Here is a 21,343-nt window from a genome sequence, read left to right on the forward strand (position 1 = left end):
ATCAGTTCGATGCTCTAGACAAATTTTCCGAATACCAAATCGAAGCAGCCTCTAGCCCAGGCTCTTTGATTCAAGTGAGTGCCGCATATCGTGGTCAGTTGTTCCGAATTTGCGGGATTTAGGCAGGAGATCTTGAACTCCATTAGGGGAATCAAGGTTTCCTTCCAAATCGCAAAGAAAGGAGACTGTCGCGTTTTGCCGGAAACTCTTAAAGGTCGCGAACTTCTTCTCAGACATCTTGAAGAGAAGAAGCACAAATTTTTTACTTATGACGACAAAACTGAACGTTTGTTCAAAGTTGTCTTGAAAGGTCTCTCAAGTGACTATAAATCACCTGAAGAGATCAAAAATGGAATAAATGATTTACTTGGATTTTCTCCAGTCCAAGTAATCATTATGAAGAAGAGAACCCAATCTGGCATTGTTCGGAAAGGGCTTTCTCAAGAATTTTATTTAGTTCACTTCAACAAAAAAGAACTAAATAATATTAAAGCTTTAGAAAAAGCTAAACTTATGTTCGATGTCCGTGTGATGTGGGAACATTTCTAGAAACATGGAGGAAATTACCAGAACCCCACTCAGTGCCGTCGGTGCCAAAAGTGGGGTCATGGTACAAAAAATTGTCGCATGGATGCTAAATGCATGATTTGCGGAGGTTCTTCTCACGCTAAGGACGTCTGTCCGGTGAAAGAAGATACTAGAAAGTTTGAATGCGCCAATTGCAAGGGCCCTCATAAAGCTAACTTTTGGGAATGCCCTTCACGCAAGAGAGTCGTTGAGGCTCGTGCCAGGCAGATGAAGGATAATATCCGTTACGATAACGGTCGTTTCCGGAATATGCCTGGTAGAGTATCGAACAATGCTCATTTTTCAGTTAACGATCGCTTGATCATGAATCATACCCATCAGGAAGATCATAATCATGCTCATTCACAAACAAATTTTAATCCGTCGGGTAGCCGTTCGAATCTTTCAATTTCGAATGTATCTACCCTTTGCCGATATCGTAGCAGGAAATTCGAACTCCTCCCCTGTTCGATCCATGGGTACCGATTCTACTTGTTTCAAATCAAATGGAAAAAACCCTTCCGCCACAGGTAACTCCGCTTTTTCGTCTACCGGAAATTCTAATGGGAAATCACATGACATGTCTGCCTCTGATTTTAATTTTCTAACTGAACAATTGAATCTAATGATTGATGCAATGTTCAAAGCCACCACTATGACTGAAGCAGTCCAAGATGGTGTAAAATTTACAAATCAAATTGTTATTGGATTACGTTTTTCTAATAAATCCAAATAATAATTTAAATATTTTAAATTGGAATGCTCGTTCTCTGAATAGTAAAGAGGACTAGGGTAGATGTACCAATAGTGGGGGTATTAAGCACTATTGAACTTCATTTAACCGCCTAAATTCAAGATGCGCTATTAATGTACATGTTTTATGTTGTAACGGCAGTAACGACCATTGACTTAATGATAAAAATGTTTTCATCGCAGTAATCCACGGCATGTCAGTGAAACAAAATACCTCCACTATTGGTACACTGTTCCTTTAGTTGCGGTATATTTTTAATTTGTGTTCCTATAGTTGCGGTATCCGTTGTATTCTTATGGGATCCTCCACTATAGGAACACTTTACCGCAACTATTGGTACAAGCAATAACAGTTTTAGTAGTTTCAGTGATATTTCATCAATTTCAAAGCAATTTGAACACTCTTTTCATCTATTCCGTGTATCAACAAGCCAATACGTCGATTGGCAGTGTCGGTTCTGTGGTTAATGCAATAAAATCAGTGAAAACGGCACTACCGCAACTATAGGAACACCCACAACTAAGGGAACACTTACCCTAGCTGTTTAATTTTCTTACGGTTAATAACGTGCATATAGCAGTTATTACCGAAACGTATTTAAAACCTGGATCTAAACTCAAAAGAGATCCTAACTTTTTTGTTTATCGTAATGATCGACTTGATGGGGCATGTGGGGGAGTTGCAATCATCATTCATAGGCGTATAAAACATCAACTGTTTTCGTCATTTGAAACTAAAGTTTTTGAAACTTTAGGTGTTTCTGTTGAAACACAGTTTGGTAAATATACTTTCATAGCTGCCTATTTGCCTTTTCAATGCACTGGACAGCAAGTTAATTTGCTCCAAACTGACTTGCGAAAATTGACTCGCAATAAGTCAAAAAATTTTGTCATTGGTGACTTTAATGCCAAACATCGGTCATGGAATAATTCTCAAAGTAATTCTAAAGGCAGAATTTTATTTGATGAGTGCTCTTCAGGATATTTCTCAATAAAATACCCTGATAGCCCTACATGTTTTTCCTCTTCTAGAAATCCATCCACGATTGATTTGGTCTTAACCGACTCTAGTCATCTTTGTAGCCAACTGATTACTCATGCTGATTTTGATTTTGATCATGTCCCTGTTACATTTCAAATATCCCAAGAAGCGATTCTCAATCCTATCAGCTTCACTTTCAATTATTTACGAGCCGACTGGAATATATATATAAAACGTATGTTGACTCTAATCTTGATGTTAACATTTCTTTAGAAACTAAACTTGATATTGACAATGCTCTTGAAACTTTAACAAATTCCATTGTTGATGCCAGGAGCATTGCAATTCCAAAATGTGAAGTAAAATTTGAATCCGTGATTATAGACGATGATCTCAAACTCTTGATCCGTCTTAAAAACGTGAGGAGAAGGCAATTTCAACGCACTCGTGATCCTGCTATGAAAATTATATGGCAGGATTTGCAAAAAGAAATCAAGAAACGTTTTGCAGATTTAAGAAACAAAAATTTTGAAAATCAAATTTCTCAATTGGACCCTGGCTCTAAGCCCTTTTGGAAATTATCTAAAATCTTGAAAAAACCTCACAAGCCAATACCGGCATTGAAAGAGGAAAACAAATTATTACTAACTAATTGCGAAAAAGCTCAAAAACTTGCTATGCAGTTTGAAAGTGCGCACAATTTTAATTTAGGACTTACTAGTCCAATTGAAAATGAAGTTACTCAGGAATTCGAAAATATTCTCAATCAAGAGAACGTTTTCGAAAATGCCTGGGAGACTGATTTGGAAGAAGTGAGAACTATTATTAAAAAAACTCAAAAACATGAAAGCTCCTGGCGATGATGGAATTTTCTACATCCTCATCAAGAAATTTCCAGAAAGTAGCTTATTATTTTTAGTTGATATATTTAACAAATGTTTTCAATTAGCATATTTTCCTGACAAATGGAAAAATGCTAAGGTTGTTCCAATTTTAAAACCAGACAAAAATCCTGCAGAAGCTTCTAGCTATCGTCCAATCAGTTTGCTTTCCTCCATCAGTAAACTTTTTGAAAAGGTTATTTTGAACAGAATGATGGCCCACATCAACGAAAATTCAATTTTTGCCAATGAACAGTTCGGATTCCGCCATGGACATTCGACCATTCATCAACTTTTACGTGTAACAAATTTGATCCGTTCCAACAAATCTGAAGGCTATTCTACTGGTCCTGCTCTTCTAGACATAGAAAAAGCATTCGACAGTGTTTGGCATGAAGGTTTAATTGTAAAATTAAAAAACTTTAATTTTCCAACATACATTGTTAGAATAATTCAAAGTTATCTGTCAAATCGTACACTTCAGGTTAATTATCAGAACTCCAGATCTGAAAGACTTCCTGTAAGAGCTGGTGTTCCTCAAGGCAGCATTTTGGGACCAATATTATACAATATTTTCACATCTGACTTACCTGAGTTACCTCAGGGATGTCAAAAATCTTTGTTTGCGGATGACACAGGCCTCTCCGCCAAAGGGCGAAGCCTGCGTGTCATCTGTAGTCGATTGCAAAAAGTTTGGATATTTTTTCTTCATACTTGCAAAAATGGAAGATTTCTCCTAATGCTTCCAAAACTCAACTAATAATATTCCCACATAAACCAAAAGCTCTCTATTTGAAACCTTCAAGTAGACATGTTGTCACGATGAGAGGGGTTCCAATAAATTGGTCAGATGAAGTTAAGTATCTTGGGCTCATGCTAGATAAGAATTTAACTTTCAAAAATCACAATCTATCCCCTTATTAATAGAAAATCATAGCTTTGTCTTAAGAACAAGCTTTTGATATTCGAACAAATTTTCAGGCCAGCCATGTTGTATGCTGTACCAATATGGACTAGCTGTTGTAATACCAGGAAGAAAGCTCTGCAGAGAATTCAAAATATAATTTTGAAAATGAATCTGAAGCTTCCTCCCTGGTATAGTACCAATGAGTTACATAGAATATCCATTGTTGAAACATTGGAACAAATGTCAAATAAAATAATTAATAATTTCAGGCAAAAATCGTTACAATCTTCTATTGCCACGATTAATGCGTTATATGTTCAGGTTAAGTTAGGTTAAGTATATTCAAAGCGTTTTTTTTTCTCTTATAAATAGGTGAAATCTACTCACCTGTAAAAAATCTGAACTGCTACGGCAAATGAAATGTAATATGTTGTTAACAAAATGTTAATTATATCTTAAATTTGTTTTACCAAATTAGGATGAAAGTGTTGTCTAATAACACAGAACACCTAGATATAAGAAATGAATGTAATGTTTGGAATGATACTAATAAAGAAATCAAAAAAAAAAACTTCATGTCCGTTTTCGCCCACTGTGCATCGGTACAAAGTGACATCAACCTGACAGCACCGCGATGGCACATCAAAAATTGAGTTATTTTAAGCCTCTCGAGAATTCCAGTTCCATCCATCAAAAAGCACTTACTCATCAATTGAATGTTAATGTCCCTCAATTCCGACTCAATGACAATGGCTCCCGTCCGCTCATTTTTGGATAGAACCTTTTTTTTCCTCCGGTTTCTTCTAGCTTCGGTTGAGAGGGGGACAATCAAGCCAAAGGAGAAAAAAAATTCTCAACATCTAAGAGCATCCTTTAGTCTCTTCCAAGTTCGATGAATATAGATTAACTACGATGACAATGGAACTTTTTCCCTCCTTCCTCTGTGTCGAGCCACGTTTCAATATTCCTGCTCATCATCATCGTCATCTCCGCGGCCATCACCGAGCAGCAAAGAGCGGTGCGTGTGTCTTCATCTTCGCTCTTTTGACGTCGTCGCCTCGTGTTGACTCGTTTTCAGAACCAGAAAACCCATTGAAGAAGTCGTCGTCCCAAAATCTATCACTATCTGGCAAATGCCGCAACAGAACCCAGAATGGACACTTTGTTGAAAATGAGCAACCAGAAGTGATTGGAATCGAAACCACAAAAAAAAAATAGGAAAATATATAATCAAACAAGCATAAAGCATCGCAATAGAGTGTTCAGCAACAAAAAAAAAAGAAGCCAACTCATCAAAATTTGAATCTTGTTCTGTGTCTCTCGCCCGGCAGTTGCTCAATTGCGCTCTCATTGTTAACGGAGAACAGAAGTCCGGAGGGGATGGGCAGTAGTGGATGCTTTGTGTAGTGTCATTTTGGAGGATGTGCGCAGCAAACCAAGTGGTCATCAGTCATTGGTTCATGACACACCATGATTTGTAAACATATATTCTAAATATTGTCTTTTTGGCAGCCACTGAAATTCAAATTGGCTAGACACAGAATACATCACAACGACAATGATAAATGGACTACTTCTTCTTCGTCTTATTTTTGGCATTATATCCCAACAGGGAGAGAGCCTGGTTCTCAGTCCAGTGTTTTAATGAGCATTTTCAATGTTATAAACTGATAGCTTCCTCTGTCAAATATGTCATATTAGCATTCGTATGTCGAGTGACACTCTCTATATCCAGGAAAGTCTATATCCACTCTCTATTTCCATTAACTGCGATCTGTCCTACTAGGGTACCTTTGCAGTACCAAGCGACCACATACAGTACTAAAAGTGATACCCAATCTGAACCCGACTACTATGTCTCTAATCATCTCTCATTATAATCTAAGGGATACAAGTGATATACCGTTCGGATTTAAATTCTGGACATTCTATTTTGTATGGGAAAGGTTTCAGTAGAGATGTTCTCAACTTTCAGGCACTTTTAATAAGAATCTTCCAAAGCAATCCATGCAGCATGTATAATGCGCAACTAGTTTTGACGTTGCTCTCACGGGTGGGAATGTTTAATTTATAATTAAACTATTATAGTTTTGCTTTTCGTGAGCCTGTCCAACATTCGAAACAAAGTGTTCCTAATATGAAACAAAAGTGAGGTTGCGGCCGGAATAAGGGTCATGGATCACTAATTTCTATTGACCACCATTAGAAATTTTTGGAGTATTTTAAGAGTAGCATCCTTAGAAATTCTCTAGAGAAAATCCTCGAAAATCCTCAAAAAGAATTCCTAATTCTTGGATCACTTGCCTATCACTTGCGATTTTTCGATAACCCATTTCAAGAACTGGTTAGAGATTATCTTACAGATGTGCAGAAAAATCAGGGAAATTTCTAGCAGGAACTTTTGTACAATATTTTACGGAAACGCTGGGTGATTTTTTGGACAAATTGCATGTATTCTCTATAAAAGAAATTGCTTGATTCTCTATAAGATTAAATGATGAGCTCCTGGCAAATTTGTTTAGCTCGTATGATTAGAAAAAACTTCAATTCTGAGTCCTACGATCCTGAAAACTTAATGTTAAAGTTTTTCCTGCACTATTTTTTGGGGGAACTTTTGAAGAAATTGCCCAAAATTTCTTCAAACCTTGAGAAGCGCAAGGAAGTTTTGCACAAATCAATGAAAATTAAGAATGTTATGTAGAAGCAATTCTGATGGGCTTCAAAAGGAATTGACATTTTTAAAAGAACGAAAAACATTTAACTTACAAACGATTAATTATTTTAATTTTTTTCACTGCTATTTCAACAAACAACAATTTATAAAAATCCTCGAAAACAATGAGATAAATGAAAATTATCATGACTGTGACAGATTTTACATCCTCAGAATTGATTGATTGATTCTTCATTATGGAGAAATTCAGCCCAACGCTGGTTCATCCTCGAGTATCCTTTAAAGCAAAAGACGCTAGCCGCTCCTCTCTTTTAGGCTCGATTCAGTCTTTCTTCAGAATTATTAAAAAAAAATATATGAAGTGTGTTTAAGCCCAAACCATTTGTTAAAAATCAAAAAGTATGGATTAATTTTTTTCTGATAGCTTTTTCAGCATTGCAGTTAGCAAATGGGTGGTGACTGGTAGAATCCCCGAATTTAAGATATATATGAAATGGTCTAATAAAAAATATATATGTTTGTAACTATCCTCTTTAGTAGGGTGCGGCTTATTTTTCAAAAGTTCTGAAAACCAAAAATTCGTGTGCTCTACTGAATTCAAATAAATTAATTTTTAGGTTATAAAAATGACCTTCAGTGAAGTACACATAACTTTGTTATTTTTTAACCAATTTGAACGCTTTTAGCATCAATACCTTCAAAATTAAATTTGTAAAACTTTGTTGAATACCAAATTTGTCTAAAATCAAAACAAGTTTTGATTAAAAGTAATATATTCCAAATTTCTCCTCATTTTACTAAAAATTTCAACTTTGTTTGACCATAACTTCATGATTATTCAACCAATTCCAAATCTTTTTTACATGCTTTTGAGGCTAATTCAATTGTTTTCAAACCTTTCATACAACACATTTCACTAAAAAAAAATTCTTGACCAAGTTATTCAGCAATAACTGCACCAAAATATGATTTGTTAACGGAAAATCTATCTCTAAGGCTGAAACTGGTTTTTCTCATTTTTTAAACCTTTGCAACAATTTTTAAATAATTTCGAAACAAACATATTTTTTGCATATGTTTAAAAATATGTGCACTATTTAACTCGTAATTAAGGCAAGATGCTTTATAAGTTAAACATGCAATTTCCGGCAAAAAACTTAAATAATCCAAAGAAATTTGATTTTCTTTTATTGCAAAATCATGGTTTTGGATAGATTTTGTTGAATACCTAAGTCAAAATTATTTTTTAGAAAAATGTGATGTATGAATAGTTTGAAAACAACTAAATTTGCCTCAAAAACATGTTAAAAGATTCGAAATTGATCGAGTATTGATGAAGTTATGGTCAAAAAAAATGTTTTTCTTAGTAAAATGAGGAGCAATTTGGATAAAAGTATTTTTAACTAAGACAAGTTTTGATTTTAGAAAAATTTGATGTTGTACAAAGCTTTGATAAATTAAATTTCAAAAATAATGGTGCAAGAAGTTTCAAAATCGGATGAAAAATAACAAAGTTATGTTTACTTCACTAAAGGTCATTTTTTATAACATGAAAATTCACCTTCAAGACGCTTGTGCCACCTCTAAATATTAATATTTTTGGCTCAGATTTTGAGGTCTCCTTTTTAATGTGATTTGAATTTAGTAGAGCACACGAATTTTTGGTTTTGAGAACTTTTGAAAAATAAGCCGCACCCTACTGTTTAGGCAGCAAAATCTTCTGTTCGATATTAAAGTTTTGGAATTGTTTCCATATTTGTACAAATCGTGTAAACCTTATATCAAATTAATCCTCCAATTAATTTAATTCAAATTTCAAACTCGCAATTTCTCAAGAATTTTTTTATATATTCTTGAGCTTCTTTAGCACGGTAAAGCTGGTCACTTCACCAATCGATCCATACAATCATTTTTGTCTTCCTATATATGGCTTTGGGACCAATGTGCAATGTCAGAAAAATGAGATAGAAACAACGGCTAGAAAAAAAGGTATCGGGTCTAAATGAACACTTTCGTGAAATTTAATGAAAACTTTATTATCATTGGCTGTTAAACCTATTAGAAGGTAAAAGGGAGCCCCATCTATCACACTAGCAAAAAAAACTTTCTAGGTAAGCTGCTTTGCTCAAAAAATGGTTTCGCCTTGCTTAAAACCCAATTGAAGCTGAGAAAAAAGTCAAATTTCAGAGGATAATTGAAGCAAACCATAAACTTTTATACCGTCAAACAGTTCATACAGATTTCATACTGTGCATGAAACTTTAATGTAATATTCATTTCCTCTGAGAATAAAGCGGTCCTCATTTCGGCTCGTGTGTTCATTATGCCCCTAATTCCCCTAATTTATGAGAAATTGACCATAGTTATCAGCTTGAAATGAGTCTCAGATCATATTCAGCTTTTACAAGCGTTTATACCACCGAAAATTAGCTCAATGTCTTGTAGGGATCTATCGATCTGACCAAACTGTTGGATCCCTACTAGAAAGTGAGCTAATTTTTAACGTCCATTTCCGTTGGTAAACCGCTGGACAGTTCATCCAATATAATTATTTGATATAAATTGATATATCTGGTGGTAAGTATGAGAAAAAAGTATTCAAATTCGCAAAAAAAAAAAACAAATGCTGCACGCGCAGCATCTTGAGGCAACGTTGACGGATGAGGGCGAGCTCGATAGAGCCCCTCTTGAGGACTGCTGGAGGACAGTCAAAGCAGCCATTAACGACGCTGCCGAAAGCATTGTCGGATATGTGGAACGGAGCTCAAGAAACGATTGGTTCGACGAAGAGTGCCATGAGATTTTGGAAGAGAAGAATATAGCGCGGGCTGCAATGCTGCAGCATGGTACGCCACAAAACGTGAAAAAATACAGACTGAAGCGGAAACAGCAAACCCGCCTATTCCGGGACAAAAAGCGCCGCCTGGAAGAGGTTGAATGCCAAGAGATGGAGTTGCTGTACCGTTCTCAAGAAACGCGGAAGTTCTATCAGAAGCTCAACACATCCCGCAAAGGCTTCGTGCCGCGAGCTGAGATATGCCGGGATAAGGATGGGAGCATCTTGACGGACGGACGTGAGGTGATCGAAAGGTGGAAGCAGCACTACGATGAACACCTGAATGGCGCAGAGAACACAGGCACAGAAGGTCAGGACAGCGAAGGCGATGGCTACGTCAGCACAGCGGACAGTGGAAACCAACCAGCTCCCACGATGGGGGAAATTAAGGATGCCATTCAACAGCTCAAGAACAACAAGGCCGCTGGCAAGGATGGTATCGGAGCCGAACTCATCAAGATGGGCCCGGACAGGTTGGCCGCTTATCTGCATCGGCTGATAGTCAGAATCTGGGAAACGGAACACCTACCGATGGAGTGGAAGCAAGGCGTTTTACCCCCAATCTACAAAAAGAGCGACAAACTGGAGTGTGAAAATTATCGTGCAATCACCATCCTAAACGCCGCCCATAAAGTGCTATCCCAGATTCTCTTCCGTCGTCTATCACCAGCAAACGAGTTCGAGGGAAGTTATCAAGCAAGTTTCATTGACGGCCGCTCGACATCGGACCAGATCTTTTTCATGCGGCAAATCCACCAGGAATGCCGTGAGTACTAGAGATGGTCGGGTTTCACAATTTTCAAACCAGAACCCGACCCGTACCCGACTTATTTTATTTCTTCAAACCCGGACCCGACCCGAACCCGAGACAATAATTGAAAAGCAAACCCGGACCCGACCCGAACCCGAAAAATTTTCACTGTCTAAACCCGAACCCGACCCGAAACCCGATTTTTTTTGTAAGAAAAACCCGAGGTTGAAAAGATGGTAAATTCTACGTTTCTGATGCATAGGGAAGCTTTTTGTTGTTACTCTGTTCACAATTCTCACTAAACCCGACTTAAACCCGACTCAAACCCGACTTTTTGTAAGCCCGAACTAGACCCGTACCCGATAATTTTGTAGCCTTCAAACCCAACCCGAACCCGAACCCGGAAAATTTCAAATTTTCAAACCCGAACCCGACCATCTCTAGTGAGTACCAGGTCCCTACGCACCATTTGTTCATCGATTTCAAGGCGGCATACGATAGTATCGACCGCGTAGATTTGCGGAAAATCATGGACGAGAAAAGCTTTCCCGGGAAGCTCACAAGATTGATCAGAGCAACGATGGACGGTGTGCAAAACTGCGTGAAGATCTCGGGCGAACACTCCTGTTCGACGAGATCCGGACAATTTGTTTGCTTCGCGGACGACATGGATATTATTGGGGGAAAGTTTGAAACGGTGGCAGATTTGTTCACCCGCCTGAAACACGAAGCAACAAAAGTAAGGCTGTGAATGCGTCGAAATGGTGAATGTATCGATAACAAAGAATATGCTGCTTGGATATGAGCTCCAGAAGAAACTGCGGTCAAGAAAGATTCACCCCTGCAACAAATGCACGATGTACAAAACGCTCATAGGACCGGTAGTCCTCTATGGGCATGAGACGTGGACTATGCTCGAAGAGGACTTGCAAGCTCTTGGGGTCTTCGAAAGCCGAGTGCTAAGGATGATCTTCGGCGGCGTGCAGGAGAACGGCGTGTGGTGGCGAAGGATGAACCACGAGCCCGCTCAACTCTATGACGAACCCAGTATCGTGAAGGTAGCTAAAGCTGGAAGGATACGCTGGGCAGGACATGTTGCAAGAATGCCGGAAATGGTGTTCGCTACGAATCCGGTCAGAACAAGAAGGTGTGGGGCGCAGCGAGCTAGGTGGATTGACCAGATGCACCAGGACCTGGAGAGCGTGGGTCACAGTCGAGGACGGAGAGAAGCGGCCATTAACCGAGTGAATAGGATCCTAAAGCCCTGTTCCAATTTTAGTGCCAAACGTTTAAGTTTAGGACAACAACACATGAGTACTCAATGTTTTAATATTTTTAATTTGTTTAAGTCTAAAAAAACCTTTTTTGATGTTTATTTAGATTTTGTCACACCCCTTGGCTTAAACTCAAATATTGGGTGTATTTTGTTTTCCGTGTCCCTTCCGAAATGTCAGATAGGAACAACCCCATTGTTAGCAGCATAGCATGGCATAGCATAGACTGACTGTACATGTCAATGGTTGCTACTCCGTGATTCATCGGAACTGGTAAGAATTGCACTACGATCCAAATGAATAAGGGATGGGAGTTTCCGCTTACTCTCGAAGTCCAATTTTAGCAGATCTAATATTATTGATCAATAACGGCGCCGGCCAAGTCCTTACAGTCAGTTGGGATGGGGAAGGAATGTTAGGGTGTAATGATTGTTGCTTCCAGAGACCGAGAATACCTCTGCATCTCCACAATCACCACGGGAAGAATGTTAATTAGTGAGGGAGGAAAAGATCTGGGAGTCACCTCTGGTCGGTGATGCGATCCATGGGGGAAATATACGACTTATATTTATAGCTAGTGTTGTATTGTTGTCTCGAGAAGTTTTTGGTAGAAGCTTCAAAAAATACGTCAACATCTATAATGTCGAACAATTCAAAAGATGTTTTTATTAATGACGAAAACTGAATATTACATGTACAGTTGTGTTCAGAACAATAGCAGTGAAAGCCGACTCTCACACAAAATGCTCAACCCCGGCACGCCGCAACTCGGCTTCCATACTAGCAATCGGCATGAAACCCCGGCAGTAAACCTCAAACATACTCAACCCTATCATCACAAGACTTGAAAACCTTCACACCACCGGCTGAAAAGTCAAACACCAGGTGAAATCGCTCAAAATAATAGTAGTTTTAATAATTTCAATATCTGCTGTATTTTGAGTTTTTGAATTTTTCTTTATTCATCGTTTCAACCATTTCCACCCAAGCTATAAATGTATAAACAAGCCATTTTTTTTTTATAAAATTCATGCTGAACAAAAATTTACAATACAAAAACTACTTATATTCTGAGCGATCCCACCCAGTGCCCAACCCCCCAACCGGTAGCGCGTAGTCCCCCAAATCCTGCGAAAACAAAACTGAGTACATCTGTAGTTCACCCCTAAAATTTCATGCCGATTGCCCATAAGGAAACAAAGCTACAGCACGCTAAAGTTGAGCATTCCGTATGAAAACCGGCCCCCACCACCACCATTCCGAACACAACTGTATATATTTTAAATTATATGAAACAGGAATAATGCCGACACTTGTAGTGACGAACCATACATAGTTTGTTTGAAAATTACATATGAGCATTACTGTGCATTTTGTCTCGATATGGTAGAAGTTTTAAAAAATACGTCAACATTCACAATGTCGAACAATTCAAAAGAAAATGTTTAATAATGTCAAAAAGAGACAAATATATGTATATTGAAATTGTATAAGAAAAAAGCATAATGCCGACACTTATAGTGACGAACCATACAAAGTTTGTTTTAAAATTACTTAAAAGTTACGCTTTCAAAAAAATATGTGTTATCACAAACATGAAACGAACTCACCAGTTGGTAATCCATCCTCAACTAAACACAAAACTGACACTGACAGCAGAACTTCTTGGCGTCCCGAAAACAAACTGTCTTGCTTGTGCCTTCCAAATACCTACCCAGCAAGACGCTCCAAAACAGAAAAAAATCTTTGGAGACGAAAACACGCGCGAAACCGTGAGCCAAATCTATCGGACGACGCAAAACCGAACTGTCCTGCTTGGGCTTCACGAAGCACTACCCAGCAAGACGCTCCGAAACAGGAAAAAAAATCTCCGGCGACGAAAACACGCGCGAAACCGTAAGCTAAATCTATCGGACGACGCAAAACTGAACTGTCCTGCTTGGGCTGCACTATACCTAATTTTCGTGAGAAAATGCAATTTAACTCTTTCGTTAAATTTGTAAACATCAAGGCCAGTAAAAGTCAAAATTCTATTCAAGATGTAAACAGTACAATGTCTCATAACAGCCATATGTGCAGTCAGTCTAAAATAAGCTCAACTCAATTATTTACAAAATGATCTCTAGCAAACATACCATCATATAAGACACACACATATGTGGCCCTCCCAATCGAACCCATCAAAACATTACCCAAATTAATAAAATGTGGTAGTTGATTCCCAACCGAACAGCGTGAGAAGAAACAACGCTTACTGCCGACCGAAAACATTGGTGCAATGCCTTATTATTGTTATCCACATAATCACTTTTGCAAGGAAATGACATTTTTTTCAGATATGGCAGCGGCAACACGGTATGATATAATCGGAGGCCTTCACACACTGCTCATACCGTCCGGATTTTTTTTAATTTTTAATATTTAGTTTTTTGACCTAGTTCGGTTGACAAAATATAAGCCGATTTGATAAAAATATAATTTATAAAAAAAAAACAGGTTTTTCTCGATTTGAAACATTTTTTCAAATCCAAATACCATGTTCATTTTGAAGTTTATATAACGTTAAGTTAACATGCCAAATTTCATACAAATCCGTGCATATTTACTATAGCTATAGCAGTTTACTTGGATTTGTATAATTTTTTTATATTAAATCATTAGTGGTTATTTTGTACCACTTCCCCCTAATAAAAATGTCTGAAATTTTGCGAAATAACTTCTTTCACATAGGAAAACAACTCCTGTAAATTTCAGCTCGATCGAAGAACATCAATACAACCTCTCTATGCAAGAGGGTTGCGGTACCGTAAAACGGGGTATCTTTGATAATGCGGGTAACTTTGATAGTGTGTAGCCCACCACATACTAAACGAAATATCATAATTTCTGTTAATCGGTTAAGCCAAACGAATGCAAAACTGAAGAATATTAGTATGACACTCCATATAAAAGCTGTTTTCATTTGAATCGAGACCATTTGAGGCTTTTTACACGAATATTAAAAATTGACACAATTTTAGCATTTTTGAAACGCTTACAAACAATCTGTTCTACGATCACTATTTGATGTACTTTTGAATAGTTGGCCACTTATATTTGGCAGCCTAGTTATCACAGAACTGGAATACGGTCTCAAATCTTTTAGCGAAAAGCATTTTCACAAACTGGGACCATTTTTGTAATCTAAGTCAGAAATTTCTATATAACGTTAAACGCCTATAGGTATGCAATGCCCTACAAATGTTCGTAATTCATTAAATTTTGTTCGATGCATACTCCATTATCAAAGTTACCCCAAAACAGAAAACCGACTTTCGATTATATGAAAAATTATATATCCATTCAAAATAAATCTTTTGGCAATCTATCAACAGCAATCGATAGGTAGGATGCCAGTACTTGTTTTAAAAATATAAATTATAATTCTTTGAAACAGCATGCATACATATTCAAGTTTTCTTCGAAAAAACTATCAAAGTTACCCCGTTTTACGGTACTCGCAAAATGGCTCAAGTTCAAACACCACCCCGAAAAAAAAAATTTTCGAAAATTTGGATTACACCTCAAATGAAAGCCCATGAGTTGCTCTACAAAACGTTATATTTAGATTTTTGACCTAGTTCGGTTGGTAAGAAAAAAATCGATTTGAAAATCACTTAATTTTTATGAAAAACTCATCTTTTAGATTTGAAGTACTTTTAAAATCCAAATACCATGCCAATCTAAAAGTTTATATAACGTAGAGTAATCATGCTAAATTTCAACACAATCCGTGCACTTTTACTATAGTTATGTCAGTTTTTGTGATTTTGCATGCTTAGTGACATGAAATCATTGGGTGTCATTTTGTCCCACTTCCCCCTAATATAAAAATCTAAAATTTTGCAAAACATCTTCCTTTATATAGAAGAACAATGCCTGAAAATTTCAGCCTGATCGGAGAACATCAATACAACTTCCCTTGGAAAGGGGGTTGCGGTTCTCGCGAACTGGCTCTTAAGTAAAACAACCTTCTTTGTTTTAATCTTCAACGGAACTCCACGCACATCTTCATTAACGAACCCCATTGGATTAATCCAGTTGTCCACTTATGCCACCCAGTGTCAGTATACGCTCCATACGATAAGCCCATTAATTTCACCGCATCAGCACAGCGCAAGGACTAATTTACCGCATAGCGATCAAGTCACGCAAAGAAATATTACGCTATGTGCAGACAGCCATCATCAAGGGCACTCGCATCGAGCACTTGTGTGTCATCATTATGTTCAACCTGTCCCCCTTTCCGCAGGCAGCGTAACAACGCGTAAGGTTGGAAGGTAGACACCGCCAATTCGGCCCAAATGAGATGCTAATGAAATGTGAGAACCAGGCCTCGGCTGGCAGATCAAGCGGTCGCGATAAGACGACGATCAAGGACCTTCGCAGGCGCGCCCAGCCATCCGCATCCACGTCACACGGAACGGTAATTAGTGTTTTTGAAGCGCATTGCCGGTGCGACGCGACGTGTTCTTCAGGTCATCCATCAATTTCACAAGTGACTTATTTGGCGGTGTTTTGAGACGTTGTTTAACGGTCATTTTCCACTTGTTGCTTCGTCGGGCGGGACAACAGTGTCATGGGAAGCGAATACACGAATCCAGAAAGCGGTGATCGAATCTCCCGAAACGGTACCGCGCTGAACGCGGAGACAATAGGATTTGGGTTATGATTAATAGGGAAGCCCGAGTCCACCCAAACGATAATCGCCTCAACGGATAATTTATCGATGAAGAGATAAAAAATCACCAAAAGCCGCGCTGTCGATCAGCATGAACCTGCGACCTTGATGCCGTCATTGTTTGCTGGATCAAATTAATGACAAATTTCGATAGAAACGAATTGCTCATTTGTTTCCCTTCCCGCGCTGGATAGATCACCGACCGCCACGACACGGAGCCAGATCAAGAATCCATCAAAAATCGGCTTCCACCCGAAAGCGGGAAGAACCCGAAATTCATTAGGCCGGGCCGAGAGCCGGACACGAGGCGATCACTTGCCGCGAGAACCATTTGTCCCGCTTCGGGAGACCGAAGAAGAAGTGATCGTCAAGCTAATAGCCGGCATACGAACGCAACGCACGACACGAGCAACAGGGAACCGAAATGAAATGGAATTAATCAAAGTCACCTTTTGTCGAGCCCGAAGAATAAAAGATGGCGTCTCCACCATAGTCGTCGTCTTCGTCGCCGTGATTCCCGATCTAGTTGGCACTGACTGAGGGCCCTGTTGCCTAGGATTATTTCTACAGGAGAAGCGTGACGACCGTCCGATTGACGATTATCAAATTATTATTGAACTGTGTCGGGTTGAAGAAGCATGGTAGGAAATTAGGCAGACCACTTGGATGGATCATTTTGTGGAGTCTTTTTTTTCGTTACAGATCTGCTTTCGATTCGTCGCATCGTCTTCGTCATTGTCGGCTGACAACAACATCAGGGGTAACATGGAAAGTGCAGAGCGAGGCCAATCATGCGTCATCTATCATTCGATCGATTTATCATGGCGATGGAACTTGGAGTTTAATTTGGGCAGAGCTTTAGCAGCATTGGAATTGATGAAATTTACAGAGTATTCATTTAATTTATAACCAGTCTTCAAAGAGCATCCTTCTACTCCAGGATTCAAACAAGCATGCTTTGAATAAATCCCAATAAATGGGAGCGTTTTGAATCCTAATTTTCAGATCTCAGTGAGCGTAATTTTGCTGGAGATTCAATCCCAAGATTGAATCCTTACTAATGATGTGTCATCAGTGAATCTCTGTACGGGAGATGTTTGTTTCAATTTTGTGTGGAATTCCGACAGTTGCCCAGCTTTTTGCGAACGCTCGTGGTCACCACAAGTAAGCATCCTTCATGGTAGGAATCAAACGATCTGCTTGGGTCGTTTGAAAAATCAAGATCTCAGAAAATTAGTGAAGTATCGACTGGAACTCGAATATTGGAGGAATTTTTGCCGTCGTGTGTTCTATCCTACATTGAAACGATATTGTTTTACAGTAAAAAAAGTGTTCTAATTAAGAATTCGAGACTGCAAGCCAGAAATTTCTCCATGCATAAGTTAGGTGATCGATCTCAAACGCCCTGGAAAAATAACGCAAGAGAGCTCACTTGAAGTGGTCAATGACGTTCTGTAAAAGCTGGGTTTCGCTTAATTTTTTTTGAAGAGATAGAGTTTTCATACGTGCAACGTTATTGCTGCTGCTAATGTGAAATTGTTGAAATACCTTAGGATCTAGGGACTTCTAGGGGTTTTAGTTTTGGATCTCGCTTGCAATATAAGAAAGGAAATCAACAAACAATTCTTTACAAAACTGGTCAATGATAATAATTCTATTTTTTAATGTTTAATTTATTAGTCAATATTTTTGGCGTCCAATTTCCAAGTGTTCTCTTAGGAGCTCCAACTGAACAAGGGACGACTGCATCCTTGAAACCAATTCGAGTCAGTTTTGCCTGAATTTTTCGATACGGACATCATACGATTCGGTGCCATCATAGTTACGAATATGATTTTTGAAAACTGCACTTTTTGGAACAACATCGCTAGAATCAACTTAATTACTCCACTAACGTCGCTGAAACATTCCAAAATTTAAAAATATACTGTTTTGATTCATATTACGGACAGCTTCAAATTCAGGACACTCTACTTTGTATGGGAAACATTTCACACGAAATGTTTCAATTTTTGTCGTTCAAAAGTTCTCATTTTCGAGGCTCGTTTTAGTAAGCTTTTTCCATGAATATCTTCGAAAATTTATAATGCCCAACTACCTTAGATGTCTCTTTAGTGGTTTGACGATTTCAATTGATGATTTGACTGTTCCATTAATGATTATCATGAGCTGTCCGGAATTCGATTCAAAGTGTCCGGAATATGAGGCAAAAGTGAGGAAGCGTCCGGAATAAGAATCATGAAAAGGCTACACATTTTGATTTATTAAAAAATATTCAAGTTGCGGAAGCGTATTCTTTACCCACCATTTGAAAGATAAGGGCTTCTTACGCTCGATAGCGCTAAGGAATCATACAGAATGATTTATTTTGTATGCTCTATGCTGGGTTATACTTCACTGAGTCCTTAAGTGTCCGTAATATGAATCAAAACGGTACTGAAGTAGAAGCTAGGACAGTAGAAGTAAAAATATGTGCTAACAAACCAAATTATTCCTGACAACGGTAACTAGATACATTTTTATCGTTGCGTCTGACGTAATTATCATCAAGGATTCAATCCTGGGATTGAATCCTTTCATACAAGTGGCAAGATTCAATGCGTGCCTTGATCAAAAGAAATTGAGCGCGAGAAAACTATTTTGCCTTGCATGATTTGGATCCTAGCAGCTCTTGGAGTGAGATTTTTTGAAGACTGTTTCTAACATAAGAGAAATCAGATAAAAATTAATGAAAACAATTTACTGTGAGACTGCTCAGAATTCTGTTTGAATCGTATTTATGATAGTATTGAATTAGTGCTAATGAATGTATGAACATGTTTATCGGTATTTCGAAGGAATGTAACATGGAACTCAATTCTTTTGCTTTTGACGAATTTGGCTGATCTGTATCAATTTTTTTTTCAAGTTAAATTGAAAGACAGTTTTACCTGTCAACTAGTTTAAGGTTCAAGAATCCATGATCAGCAATTATCAACTATTATACAGGTTTTTCATTCAAATTTGAACAAATCCTGATGAAAAACTTTCAATGCATTACATAGCAAGTACAATAGATTATCCTGAATATTGCTTCAATGTTGAGCAAGAAAAAACTGGTTTTGAAAATTTGTTAACCGATGATAATTGTTGGCACAGGTGATGGGATTTCGGACCATCCGTTTAGCAAAACTCGGATTTTGTGGTAGAGTTCGCTTTTAGCTGAAATTTCATTTTAATCCATTAGATTTAAGTTCACATTTGGTAAGTTTAGTTCACTAATTTTAAGTTAATGTTGCATGATTAGTTGTTAGTAACGTAAGTTGGTTAGTGTAAATATTTGCATGATTGTTTGCCTTACACTTTCAGTCCTTTTTCGTATTCTAACTCCTGTCCTGTCCAACAAACTAACAATAATAGGTAATTTACTTTTCGTACGTATTTTCGTCCAACTAGCGTGTATGATTGCTGTGCTATCTCAAATAATACTGAGTGTGATATGTGTGGTGTGCAGAGTCAGTTTCTCTCGTTGGACGGCTGGTCACTCAGCCGTTGCTGGCGCTCGCCCCGCAGCTAATAATTCGGACGACTGGGTGCCATCCTGAACATTCCCCGACCCGTATTGGTCCGTGTCCTCACGAGCAGTATCCGCCACTTCTAGGACGGCTAACTTGGCTACTGGACGGCGGTTGCAGTCTGGACATTTGCACTGCGACATCTCCCATCTCGTCCAGGGAACGCACGAAGAACTCGTCCTCTGATCCATCCATTCCGCAGTTGGTCTTCTACAATCATGACCAGGTCACCGGCTGAGACTGGTTTGCTCTCAACAAACCATTTGGTTCGCTTAGTGATGGTGGGCAGGTATTCCTTCACCCAGCGAACCCAGAATTGGTCCAGTAGACGTTGGTACAACGCCCAGCTGGATCGCAAGGCCAACTTACCATCCGAAAGTTGACTTGGTGGTTGATTCACCCCACTAGTGCTCAGCAGCAGAAAACAGTTTGGCGTAAGCGCCTCGTGGTCTGCCGTCACTAGGGGCATGTAGGTCAACGGCCTTGAATTTACCACAGACTCTGCTTCAACAAGTAGAGTCACCAAAGTTTCTTCGTTTGGCTAACGTTCGGCAGACAACGCAGCCAAAGCACACTTTACCGAACGAACCATACGGTTCCCAAGCACCCCCTCCCCCCATATGTGGCGAAGCTGGTGGGTTGAAGCGCCATTGGGTGATGGTATTTGTGAACGTGGAAGCCAGATCACTGTTGATGCCCCTTATCTGCTCTCGCAATTCGCCGCTGACTCCGACAATGTTTGTCCCTCTATCGCTATAGATCTCAGAAGGTGCCCCCCTCCGTGCTATGAAGCGTCGTATAGCCATCTTGCAGCATTCCGTAGATAGGCTGGACACTGGCTCCAGATGGATTGCCCTGATGGTTAAACAAGTGAAGAGGGCAACCCAGCGCTTCACTTCGTGTCGACCCTGGATGATCAGAAAGGGACCGAAGTAGTCCAACCCTACGAAACTGAACGGCTTGACATAAGGAGTCACCCGTGCTTCCGGTAGCGGTGCCATTCTTGGAACGGATGGAGTTGCCTTGTAAACCCGGCACCAAGAACAAAACTTCCGAGACTTCCGAAAAGCTGCTCTCATTTCCGACAAATGGAATCTCTGTCGCATTTCGTTCGCCGCTGTCTCTCCATTGCAATGGTTGTACCGCCGATGATAGCTGTCGACGATCAGTTGAGTGACGTAGTGGCTTTTGGGTAGCACAACTGGGTATTTAAAATCATAGAGCGCTTCAGAGAAGCTGGAGATCCTGCTGTCCATTCGAACTACGCCTCGTTCGTCCAGAAAAGGAGTTAGCTTGTTTTCTCCAAACGCTGACGTTGATCCGAGGGCAGTAACTGATTTTTATCCATCGTGATGATCTCGTCCGCAAAAACTTCGAACTGTGCAAGCCGCAATATCGTGTTTTCCGCTCGCTGGAGCTCCTCTCGAGTAAAAATGCGTGGATC

At 39.0% G+C, this 21,343-nt stretch overlaps 1 long non-coding RNA gene across 1 annotated transcript; it reads left to right on the forward strand.

The window, feature by feature from the left end:
- The first annotated feature begins 16,717 nt into the window (after window positions 1-16,717).
- Window positions 16,718-17,112, forward strand: LOC110678920. The gene is made up of 2 exons (XR_002502049.1): window positions 16,718-16,986; window positions 17,048-17,112. It is a non-coding gene; the product is annotated as an uncharacterized LOC110678920 (long non-coding RNA).
- The last annotated feature ends 4,231 nt before the right edge of the window (window positions 17,113-21,343 follow it).

Source organism: Aedes aegypti, chromosome 3 (assembly GCF_002204515.2).
Source record: "Aedes aegypti strain LVP_AGWG chromosome 3, AaegL5.0 Primary Assembly, whole genome shotgun sequence".
Lineage (NCBI taxonomy): Eukaryota > Metazoa > Arthropoda > Insecta > Diptera > Culicidae > Aedes > Aedes aegypti.